Source organism: Acipenser ruthenus, chromosome 7 (assembly GCF_902713425.1).
Source record: "Acipenser ruthenus chromosome 7, fAciRut3.2 maternal haplotype, whole genome shotgun sequence".
NCBI lineage: Eukaryota > Metazoa > Chordata > Actinopteri > Acipenseriformes > Acipenseridae > Acipenser > Acipenser ruthenus.
This window is the reverse complement of record NC_081195.1, coordinates 23,808,909-23,819,453: the sequence shown is the minus strand read 5'-3', so window position 1 is coordinate 23,819,453 and position 10,545 is coordinate 23,808,909. Positions and strand designations below refer to the sequence as shown.

General features: G+C 35.4%; 1 long non-coding RNA gene across 1 annotated transcript in view; it reads right to left on the bottom strand.

The window, feature by feature from the left end:
* Window positions 1–2,180: 2,180 nt before the first annotated feature.
* The window catches only part of LOC131737468 (uncharacterized), a 35,022-nt gene continuing 26,657 nt past the window's right edge, over window positions 2,181–10,545 (bottom strand). The window contains exons 2-3 of the long non-coding RNA XR_009329089.1: window positions 3,380–3,504; window positions 2,181–3,082 (exon numbers count right to left, since the gene is read on the bottom strand). This is a non-coding gene — a long non-coding RNA (uncharacterized LOC131737468). The remainder of the gene's footprint in view (window positions 3,083–3,379; window positions 3,505–10,545) is intronic.

Below are 10,545 nucleotides of genomic sequence, written 5' to 3'. Positions count from 1 at the left end.
GTCGGTTCAATTCCTGCGCTGGGCTTTTCACTGGTATCTGATACTGAAGGATTTGTGAGAGCTTTGCAGAGGATCACAGACAATTATTTTTGCAAGATCCAACTAAACCGAACACAACAATTGGGAATCTCAAATCTTAAAAATGGAGCGTTTCAAATTTACAGTACAGACAGACAGGGGATGATCTGGCCATTCGAGATCATCTTCCATAGCTCAAGAATACATAGAAAGCTTGCACATCCTTATTGTTTCAGAATTATTCTTCTACAAGGTTTAACCCTGGAATACAGTAGCTCTCCCAGGGTGGTTCATTAAAAGTGGTCAGATCTGTATCAGAATTAAATATGAGAATCGGAACACCTTCAGCTTCGATTCGACATGTGCAACTCCACTGTTTGCTTGACTTCTAAATTACAGATCTTTATGAAGTTGCCTCTACCATTTAACCCTCTCTGTCATGGAATTACAGTGCAAGACTGTGCATTACAGGCAAATTACTGATGCTTACTGCAGTTGCAAAAACTTCAATGGCAATGCATTGATTCTATATGAAATAGAAAACAAAGAGTGGCTCTGCTGGTATGTACCATTGGTATAACAGAACCATAGTGGTCATATTTTGAAATATCAGCAATACCAGTGATATCGCATTAACAGGAATCAATATACTTTGCTAATTCATTACAGTTTTCCCAACATGCACGAGTTCACAATCCAACATGTTAATACATTGAAACTGCAATCAATATCTATAGTTTTGGGGGCACTTGTATTACATATATGGCACCCAATTGTACCAGTACTTGCATCAGCTTGCACTTGCACTGACCTGCTCCATACCTTGCAGTATTCTACTACTGCTCTTAACTATAACTACTTCCTGTATCTTGTATTTGACTTATACTCTTATAGCTATCTGTGGGTGTGCAGAAGGAAGCCCTTCACATAATAAAAGGGGGCAGGATAAAGCCATGTATGTATTGTTTATTATAGAAAGGGTGAATGTGTTACGATTTAAATGTATTTTGTGTTTAGTTAAAACACAGTGTATTATGATTTAAAAATGTATGGTGTTGTGTTTATTTAAAACGAGTGCTTTCTTTGTTGTTGTTTGGTTTGAATGTGGTCTGGCAGGGGTGGTGTTAGCAGCTCATCTCTGCCAGACAGCTTGTGTGAATGCATCGTCGGCAGTCTGTGATTATCGACTGTCGACCAAGCAAAACAAAACTCGTGTAGAATGTGACCATCTTTGAAACTGATTTAGTGTTAATTCGGAGATGGTCACAATGGATGGGTGTTCAAGATAACTGGTTCCTAAGATAGAGCTAAGAAAATTTGTGCTGTATTGTACCCACTGCCAGGTATCTCCATTGTATCCCCACAGGACAGTTAATATGAATGAGTACATACCTGCATAACAGGCTTCTTAGGAGGGTCTAATTCAAGAAAACAAAACCCACTTAAAGTACCAATGAGGATCAAGTGAGGGACACTTGAATGACAATGCACATTTTTTTAGTCTGCAATACTGTGCTCTAGAAACAAATAACCATTGCTGTGGTGCATCTGTCATTGCTAAGATGGGAACATTAACACAAGCTATAAATCAAGCCTACATTAATATGATTCAGAATCTGTTGTGTTTTCTCTGTGCTAAAGGTTGGTATACGTTGTCTAGCTATTGTTTGTCTGAAAAAATATATATTAATAAAGGGAAAGTCATAGGTTTTCTATTGGGAAAGATGATTTGTGACATCTGTCGTTTATACTGCAATAGATAATAAACTGAATTTAACAATTGTCTTCCTTTGTAGTGATGAATATTTTAAACTATGCTGATTTACCTCCAAGCCATAAAACACTGGAAAGGAGTGAATCTGTGTTTTCATTTTGAGAAAGAGTAGCAACAATAATTGGCAGTAACAGCATTGCTTAATCTCTAGTTAAAGGTGGTACCATGCTATGTGTACCGTAAAATATTTGCAAAAAATTGCAGAGCAGTAAGAGACCTTGCACGTAAGCCAACACACATCATTTGCGAACTGTCTTTCATTAGCATTCCGACTACCACGTTAATTTTTAATTTTATAATTATTCATTTCTTAGCAGACGCCCTTATCCAGGGCGACTTACAATTGTTACAAGATATCACATTATACATTATTTCACATTATACAGTTATCACATTATTTTTACATACAATTGCCCATTTATACAGTTGGGTTTTTACTGGAGCAATCTAGGTAAAGTACCTTGCTCAAGGGTACAACAGCAGTGTCCCCCACTGGGGATTGAACCCACAACCCTCCGGTCAAGAGACCAGTGCACTAACCACTACTCCACACTGCTGCCCATTAATTTAACAAATGCTTGTAATTGAACTTCATCAAATATTTAAGTGGGAGGAAATTAAAAATGTTAAGAGTAATGTAACCAAATATCAAATGCACAATTTCTTTTCTTTTTTTTTGTTTAATTGTCCTAACACTGAGACATTAAAAAAAAGTAAATCTAGAAAGCCTGTGGTTGCTAGTCTTTCATACCTTAAACATACATTTTTAGGGAATTAAGATTAAGATCCACCACAGTTCAGATCATTAAAATAGCCCCTCTACCTTGTATCAGTACCTTAAAGCATACCAGGTCATCAATAAATGATGCAATAAAATGAAAGAATGATTTGACAGGGTACATTATAGAAATGATTGCTCATGAAAAGATGTTTATAATTTACGGCTAACGCAGTTAGTCGTGAGTTATTGAGCTCTCCTCTGCCGGAATAACTAACCCACTTAATTCAACCCTGCACAGTATCTGATACCGAAGGAGTTTTGCACTGTAAATCTCTCCAGTGGGGATGTATCCTGTATTCAAGGCAATGTTCTAAGAAATATGAGGGGAATGGGCCACATGGTGAAACTGTTAAAGACACAAGGCAGAGTGGCAGTCACTTTGATTACTGTTTTGGTCCAGATAGATATCCTAGACAAAACACACACACACTTAGATGGAGGATGTAATCAGCTTCTGTCTGTCCACCGCTTCAAGAATGAGACAGGGTTTTAGAATGATGCCGATGAAGCTGTTATCGAAAGAAATAATGAAATACAAATTTGCTATACACAGTTATTTTTTTTAAATTGCTCATGTGAAATCTACATATTAAAATGATTAAAACAACTTCAGATAAACTGCAGTTATAACATGTCCTAACAATATGATTCCCACTATACACTACAAACCTGACTGCTAAAGAATGTACTGTGGAGTTCTGACACTGGTAACATCTTAGATCTAAAAAAGCCTCTTTAACAAAGGCTTATTTCAGATCTATCAAACTTCAGTACACGTACTGCAGTGGAAGTTAAACATGAATTACCTGCTGCCCCAGAGGCTCTGCAGGAGGCTGCGGCTTTGCTGTAAATTGGGCTGAGGGAGTGAGTCCTTTTCAGAGAGTCAGCAGCATCTCATCATTTTATTGCTGAGAGTTTGGGCAGTGGAGGACTTTAATTTGACAAAAAAAAAAAAGAAAAAAATTGAAATTCACTGCTGACAAAGACTGCTTCACCCCCTTAGGGAGGAAGAAATCAAAATAATAAAAAAAGGTAGTACACCAGTAATTGCATACATGTACTGTAGGTTCCTGTTCACAAATACTACTGAGAAGAGAGTGCACTGATTTTATTATGGCAGTTGTAAGCAGTGTACATCAGACACCAATGAAGGTTATACTTGTCTGCCCCCAAATTTAACAATAAGTCATCTGGACAGACATTTAGACTATTGCCTTCAACAGCATTATGAGATTGCTAACTGTGTCGCCCCATGTTTAGTGACTCCTGAAATGCATTTTAATTGTGAATCAAGAAAACCAATGTTTCAGCTAAAGGCTTCTTGTAACAAAGTGGTGTACATAATTGTTTAGCAGCAAGCTCAGACACACCAAAAGAAGCGTTGTAAAATCAATGACAAGCATTCAGACTAAAGTGCTGTCAATAGAAAGCCCTAAGGAACCCTAAAGTAAGCAATTCCTATTGCAGTGTTCTCTGTCAATGCCATAATCGTGCTTTAAAATCCAATGCCGCGGTTTAGAAACTGACATTTGTCACGGCATTGAATTTGACATTGCTGTGTCATGGAGATACAAAAGTGTTTGCTGGCAGGGTATGTCCTTGTGCATTGAAATTGCAAATTTCCCTGCAAGTTTAATTATAATTACCTGCATTGCCTAACAGTTAATTCAAAATCCTTGAACAAAGTATCATAAAACATGTTTCATTAGTATGCAATGAAACAGGTGCTGAAGTAACCAGAGGTCTGTTAATTATGTATGAACAATAAAATAACAAACCTATTAATGCTATATAATAATGTACAGTACTCCAGCAACATGTGTTTACTCATTTACTTAGTGTTTTGCTTATTCTAGCAATACAGTATAATAGATAGTTTGTAATGGCTGATTTACCAAACAAATATTTTTACCCTTCATGGTAACTTTTTGCAAGCATTAGCATTCCATACACAACTTCAGGATTACAAATACAGTATTGTTTAGTTTTCTAAAAGTTTTGCATCACCTAGAATTTTAGGATTGAGACAAAAAAAAAACATTGTACATTGTATTGCAAAAGTCTGCTTTAAGCCATAATAGTACAGTATTTCACAGTAGATTTCGAAATGCCACATTTTTCAATTTGTCAGTTTTTTTGAGTATATGGAACACTACAAAGCGGTATGTAATTCAATATGTTAATATAACATTATTCAGCAGGTTTCATTCGACTTTATGAAGCGAAATTAGTTAATTCTATAGGGTGATGCAACACTTTTGGCCATAGTTGTATATATATAGACTTTCATGACCTTGGTATACAAATTTGTATTATTTCAACAGTGTTATTTAAATCAAACCCTGTCTCTATCAATTCAACAGACCGTTTACAGCAACATAACTTATAACAAGGTTTGAAAGCAAGTGTGCAAAAATGAAGAAAAAATGGATGTGCACAAAAAGTTTAAAAGATTAAAAAAAACATTTATTTAGAATATAAGAACATCATAAGAAACATTTAGGAAACAGAAAAGGCCATTGGCCCATTGGGAACTCATTTTAAGGAAATTTCAGACAAAAGCCCTTCTGCCATTTTTTTTGAAAAAAAAGTACTTACTTTTCTTTCACCACAGCTGAAGGAGGGCGTTTGTCTGAAAAGTCTTGAAATCATTTATTTTGAAATTATTTAACCCACTTGTGTACATCTAAAAATATAGCAGACTAATCAATTGATCAGATCATTAAACAATTAACCTTCCTGAGTCTTCATATTTTTACAGACAGCAAAAAAAAAAAAAATGAACTAGAGGCACTGTTGGATGTTTGATTTTCATAACCCTTTTATTGATGTTTTAAACTAAACTGTTCAACGGATCGCTCTTAAGCGAGCGATCCGGAGTATCCCAGGACAAAGAAACAAAATAAAATATTATCCCATCAAGCAGCAAAGCTTTTGTCTTTACTGTTATTTCAATGAAGAACACAAGGATGTCTCTAAATAGAACTAAACTCTATGTATTAGAGTATTTTGCACTCTAATAAGCTCTTCAAAAATAAACAATGAAAAAGAGGAACCAATGTACTGCTCCCTTTACTAAGTCGAACTAAAAAGACTAAAATGATTAGTATTGTTAGGTATTCTTATTTATAACACTGAATGCAGTGAAATTCAGGAGTAGGTACTATATTATCTTTAAAAAAATAAAATAAATAAGTACTAGACCAACGGCAACGAGACAAATGCTGAAACTGAACAGTAATTCAAATATGAAGTTAACATAGTCACAAAATTGTCTATGTTATTAAATCATGATAGTGATAAATGATTAATGATGTATTACCAGGTGCCCCTACAGCAATTGAATCAGACTGTCTAACTTTGAATAAATGGCCTTTAATGGGTTTTTAATTATTACCATAGGATTCTGTTGTGTCACCATGCATTGACGTTTCCATTTTACAAATTCAAACATCTTTGTAGATTTGGATAGACCGATAGTGTGTCAGTATACCGACAAGCCAAAATAAACTAGGTCCAGGCAGTGTACTGTATGTGGTAATGTGCAATTTCTGCCTCAAACTGATTTTTCTATAGAGATTATCCATTTATTAATGCACAATTGCACCTGATGCAGAGAGGTTGAAATTACAGTTGAGTTTTAAGAAAAAAATCACCATAAGTGATTAAAAAATGACATTTTTCCTGGTATATTTAGTAAGTGAAGTGAAGAATTCTTAGGTAAGGAATTAAACATTTCAAGATGAGTCTTTAATAAACGATTTCAGCAAACATTCTCCAGTGTTTTCAAACTAACATGGGTGGTGACAAGTCTTGCTTGCCATCATTGATGACGCACAAAGCAATTGGGAACATAAAATCCAACAATAGCCTCGGATTACTAATGTTATAAATAAGGATTTGACACTTTTCCATCCAAGATCGAAATTCCTTATGAATAACTACCTGGAGAAAGATGAAAGGCTTGTGTTTTATAGATAATTTCCAGGGTTTTAGAATGATATACACGAGGGGGTGAGTGTATATGTCAGAGTCTATATTTATCATGGATGGAGACTGTTTTGGAATGACATTCTTCATTATAAATAAAGAAGTGGCCTTTTTTCAGAGGTGCTTTTCTGGAGTTCATCCCCCATAGGGACTTGTTTTTTTGAAGGCTGTTTCAATGTTTTTTGGTGTTCGTTCCTGTTTATCTATCTATCTAGAATAGATGGGCTTCAGTGAGTTGCACGAAAATAATTTCATCAAGGGTTTCTGTGACGTCATAAATTATGAGACCATGCATTCTATCTGCAACATGAAATAGCACTTTCTGTACATGTGAATTTTATTTTAGAAATAAAGAGTAGTTGCTTAAAGACTGTCTTTGTATATGCCATTAGTAAAACAGACCTAAAAAAATAAATACCAAAAAAACACCTTCAAAAAGATTAATAAGAAATATTTCTTGTGAATAGGACAGTGACCATTGATTGGTATTTTATTTAGTATAATATTGTGTAACAGCCTACTGTATTTAAAAGACAATAATTACTACATTATAAGATTAGCAAAAGAAATAATCAATGACACAACAGTAGCTCAGAAAGTCTAAATACTACAATACAATAGTTTTTATATAGAGCCTTTCATAACAGGGTTATCACAAAGCGCCGAGCAATTAAGAATAAGTCAAATCAAAAAGGTACGTTTTTAACCTACTTTTAAAAATCGAAAGTGAGTAAGCCAAACGAATACTCAGGGAAGGAATTCCAGAGTCTGGGAGCATGATTAGAAAAAGCTATTTCGCCCACAGAGAGTAGAGCTGTATAGGTCATAAGTAGGACTTTAAAATCAATTATCTGCTTACCAGGCAGTCCGTGTAGGGATGCCTAGACAGAGCTAACATGCTGTCTTAGTTTAGTTTGTGGTAAGAGGCAGGCAGAAGAGTTTGAGAAGCTGAAGTCGTGAAATGGGCAAATCAGGAAGACCTCTAAAAAGAGAATTACAATAATCAATCCTGGAAAAAACATATTTTATATATATATATATATATATATATATATATATATATATATATATATATATATATATAGATTTTTTTTTTTTTTTTTTTTTTTAAACGCACAGTTGTGAGAGTCAAAAGAGAGCTCAGGATCAAAGCTAACTCCCAAGATTCCTTGCTGCAGATTTAAGTTGATTGTCAAAGGACAGTGAAAAACAAGAGGATTTTCTCAACTGAGATCAGCTTAACTTTCAGTTTTCCCTGAATTTAGCTGGAGAAAGTTACAATGTCAATGATATCATAAGGACGCTATATTGGTGGGAGCCATTGGTAGTAACACAGAGGTATTTTTTTCATTTTCCATTACATGTTGATAAGTCAGTGAACTACCATGGTGCCATCTGAGAACCAGTGTGTTGCTGTGCAATTAACCATAGCTGGCAGTGCTGTGCTATACTAGTGTGAACGGGGCATAATAGTTCTGCTAGCGACAGTATTCACAGCTTCAGTAGTACAGTGGTATCCAAATGGGATTTTTCAACAAGAAAAAAAATCTTCCTGTTAAAGTTTGATAATACAGTCAAGTTTTTTGAAAGCTGTATACTGGCTCAGCATGAATGCATGGCTCACACAAAGAACATTCAAGCTATCGCTGTCAAGTCTCCAGATAGCAAAGAAACTACCTGCAGGTTTTTCTTTTTAAAACTGCATAAGCTCAGAGGCCATGTTATTATTTATTTATTTATTTTTTTTTTTGTTATTGTGGTTGTTGTAATTTGAAGAGAACCTGCTCATAACTATGGCAACAAAACACAACACTTGCTATCTGTCACTTCGGAGTAAATGACAGCTCCGAGGTGCTTTGAATCACTGTACAGACACATGCAATCTTCACAATCAAGCAACTCATTTGTCCATTTTATCTTACAACTATCTTACAACTACAGCAAAACTTTCCTTAGCTAAACTCAGAAAGGGCCGTATGCAAGATTGACTGTATGTAAACATCTGTCAAGCTGCAATCATTAATAAGTTTGGGGATGAAGTACTAGTGACTGTTTAATAACTATGGATGATACATACAGATATAATATACCATACATATACATCGAAATATACATCACACATTCATTTAGCTTAGTGGCTTCTATAATATATTATCAGCGTTACACAAAACGGTCATCCATAACTTCAAAACGCTCATCAGAATTCTGTGGTATAAGGAGGTAAGTCAAGCAGACAAGCATTCTTCAGCATGCTAAAGTTACTTTTCTATCTATCCACTGTGTCTTTCTGTCCATGATATCTATCTGCTTGACAGGCAGAATATAGAAGTTACACCACTTGACAAATAGTGGTGTAAACCACCTGCAGAGCAAGGGGCTTCAATTGTTATATCAATTGCTCTTTCTTAATTGCCTCTAAGGGTTGTGAAATCATTCTGGGTGGTTCTGGTTTCTGTTGATCCCACAATCAGCCTGCTTTGAGCTTGTCTGGAGAATCCTAAATGTCAGGACTGAACAGCCTTTTTCTCATGCCTTTCAAATCATGTAACCATTCAACTTTTAAATGATAGATAGATAGATAGATAGAGATAGATAGAGATAGATAGATAGATAGATAGGATAGATAGATAGATAGATATGAATGAAACTAATGTGATAGATTATTAAAACATAGACTAGACAACACTACTACATTATATTTTACACTACAATACTAGCTATTCGATTGATGATTTAAAATGTGCTTATATATGTCACGTGATTTGATCTAAGGTTAAAGTAAATCCCTACCTGAACCATCACTTTGCTTAATAGGCCATTTGATGCCATCCGTGAAGTGGTAACTCTTTGTAAATGCTACATTCTGCTCTCAGCTAGACTAAGACAACAGATAGATAGCACTGTTTATGTACTGGCACTGCTGTGATATGTAATGTTATTGAAAGTGACAGATGTCATCAGTGTTTACTTGTATCCTCAAAAGTGTTGTATTGTAAGGGGGAGTGTGCATTAGACAATGGCACCGTGAGCAATCCATCTTAATATCCGGCTGCCAGGCTCGCTGTGTCCTTAATCTTGATTGATGCTGGTGGATGTTTCTGGAAAAGGTTTTGTGAGTTAGATAGCATAGATGTTCAATAGTCTGGCACTTTAGTTTCGGATTGTAACATTGCACTGCGTGAACCCCTTGAATGCAAATATTTGAAGTAATAATGGAATAAAAATGACAATAACACAAGCTCAGAATCAGAACAAGTAAATAGAAGCAGTAGAAGAAGCAGCAGAAGAAGAAGAAACACAGATTAGACTACATTAATATAGTACCAGATACGTGAGACCTACTGTACATAACTAATGCAAGTTCCTAAAAGGTAACAAAAAAAATGGAATTGTTTAATTTACTACAATCGCTTCAAGGAATGGAGAACTGCTGAGGACTGCACTACCTGAATCCATCGATATGCACAATAACCTGTGAAAGGTGAAATTGAAAGTCCAGAGTTTAATGAGGGGGGAGGGTAATGGAGCATTTGATTTGCATTGACTGCTGTTTGAAAGTAAATCAGAGCTGATCAATTGGAGAAATGAGTAATGGTGGGACCACATGAATCTGAAACCCATGCCCATTGAGGACTTGCAACTACTATAAAAAAAACAAACTACTGTGTGTCTGGTAGACTTTTCATGGTCAAACAGTATTTTGCTGTTTCAATCAGTGTCAGTCACTGCTTTCACTGTTTTTCAAACAGTGTATACTGTATACAGAACAATACCTGTATTTGTAATAGTCTATAGTGAACATCATGATGAATCCCTGTATATATGGTGCAGTAGTTTATCTAGTTTTAAATCTCCTGCTGCTGTTTATTTCCACCTGAAAATGCTTTTCCTACTCAGGTCTGACACTCCTCCTCTCTTTTCACGCACTGAACCTGAGAAATCTGACAAAAATGGATGCAAAGTAGGAAAATCTAGTAGACCT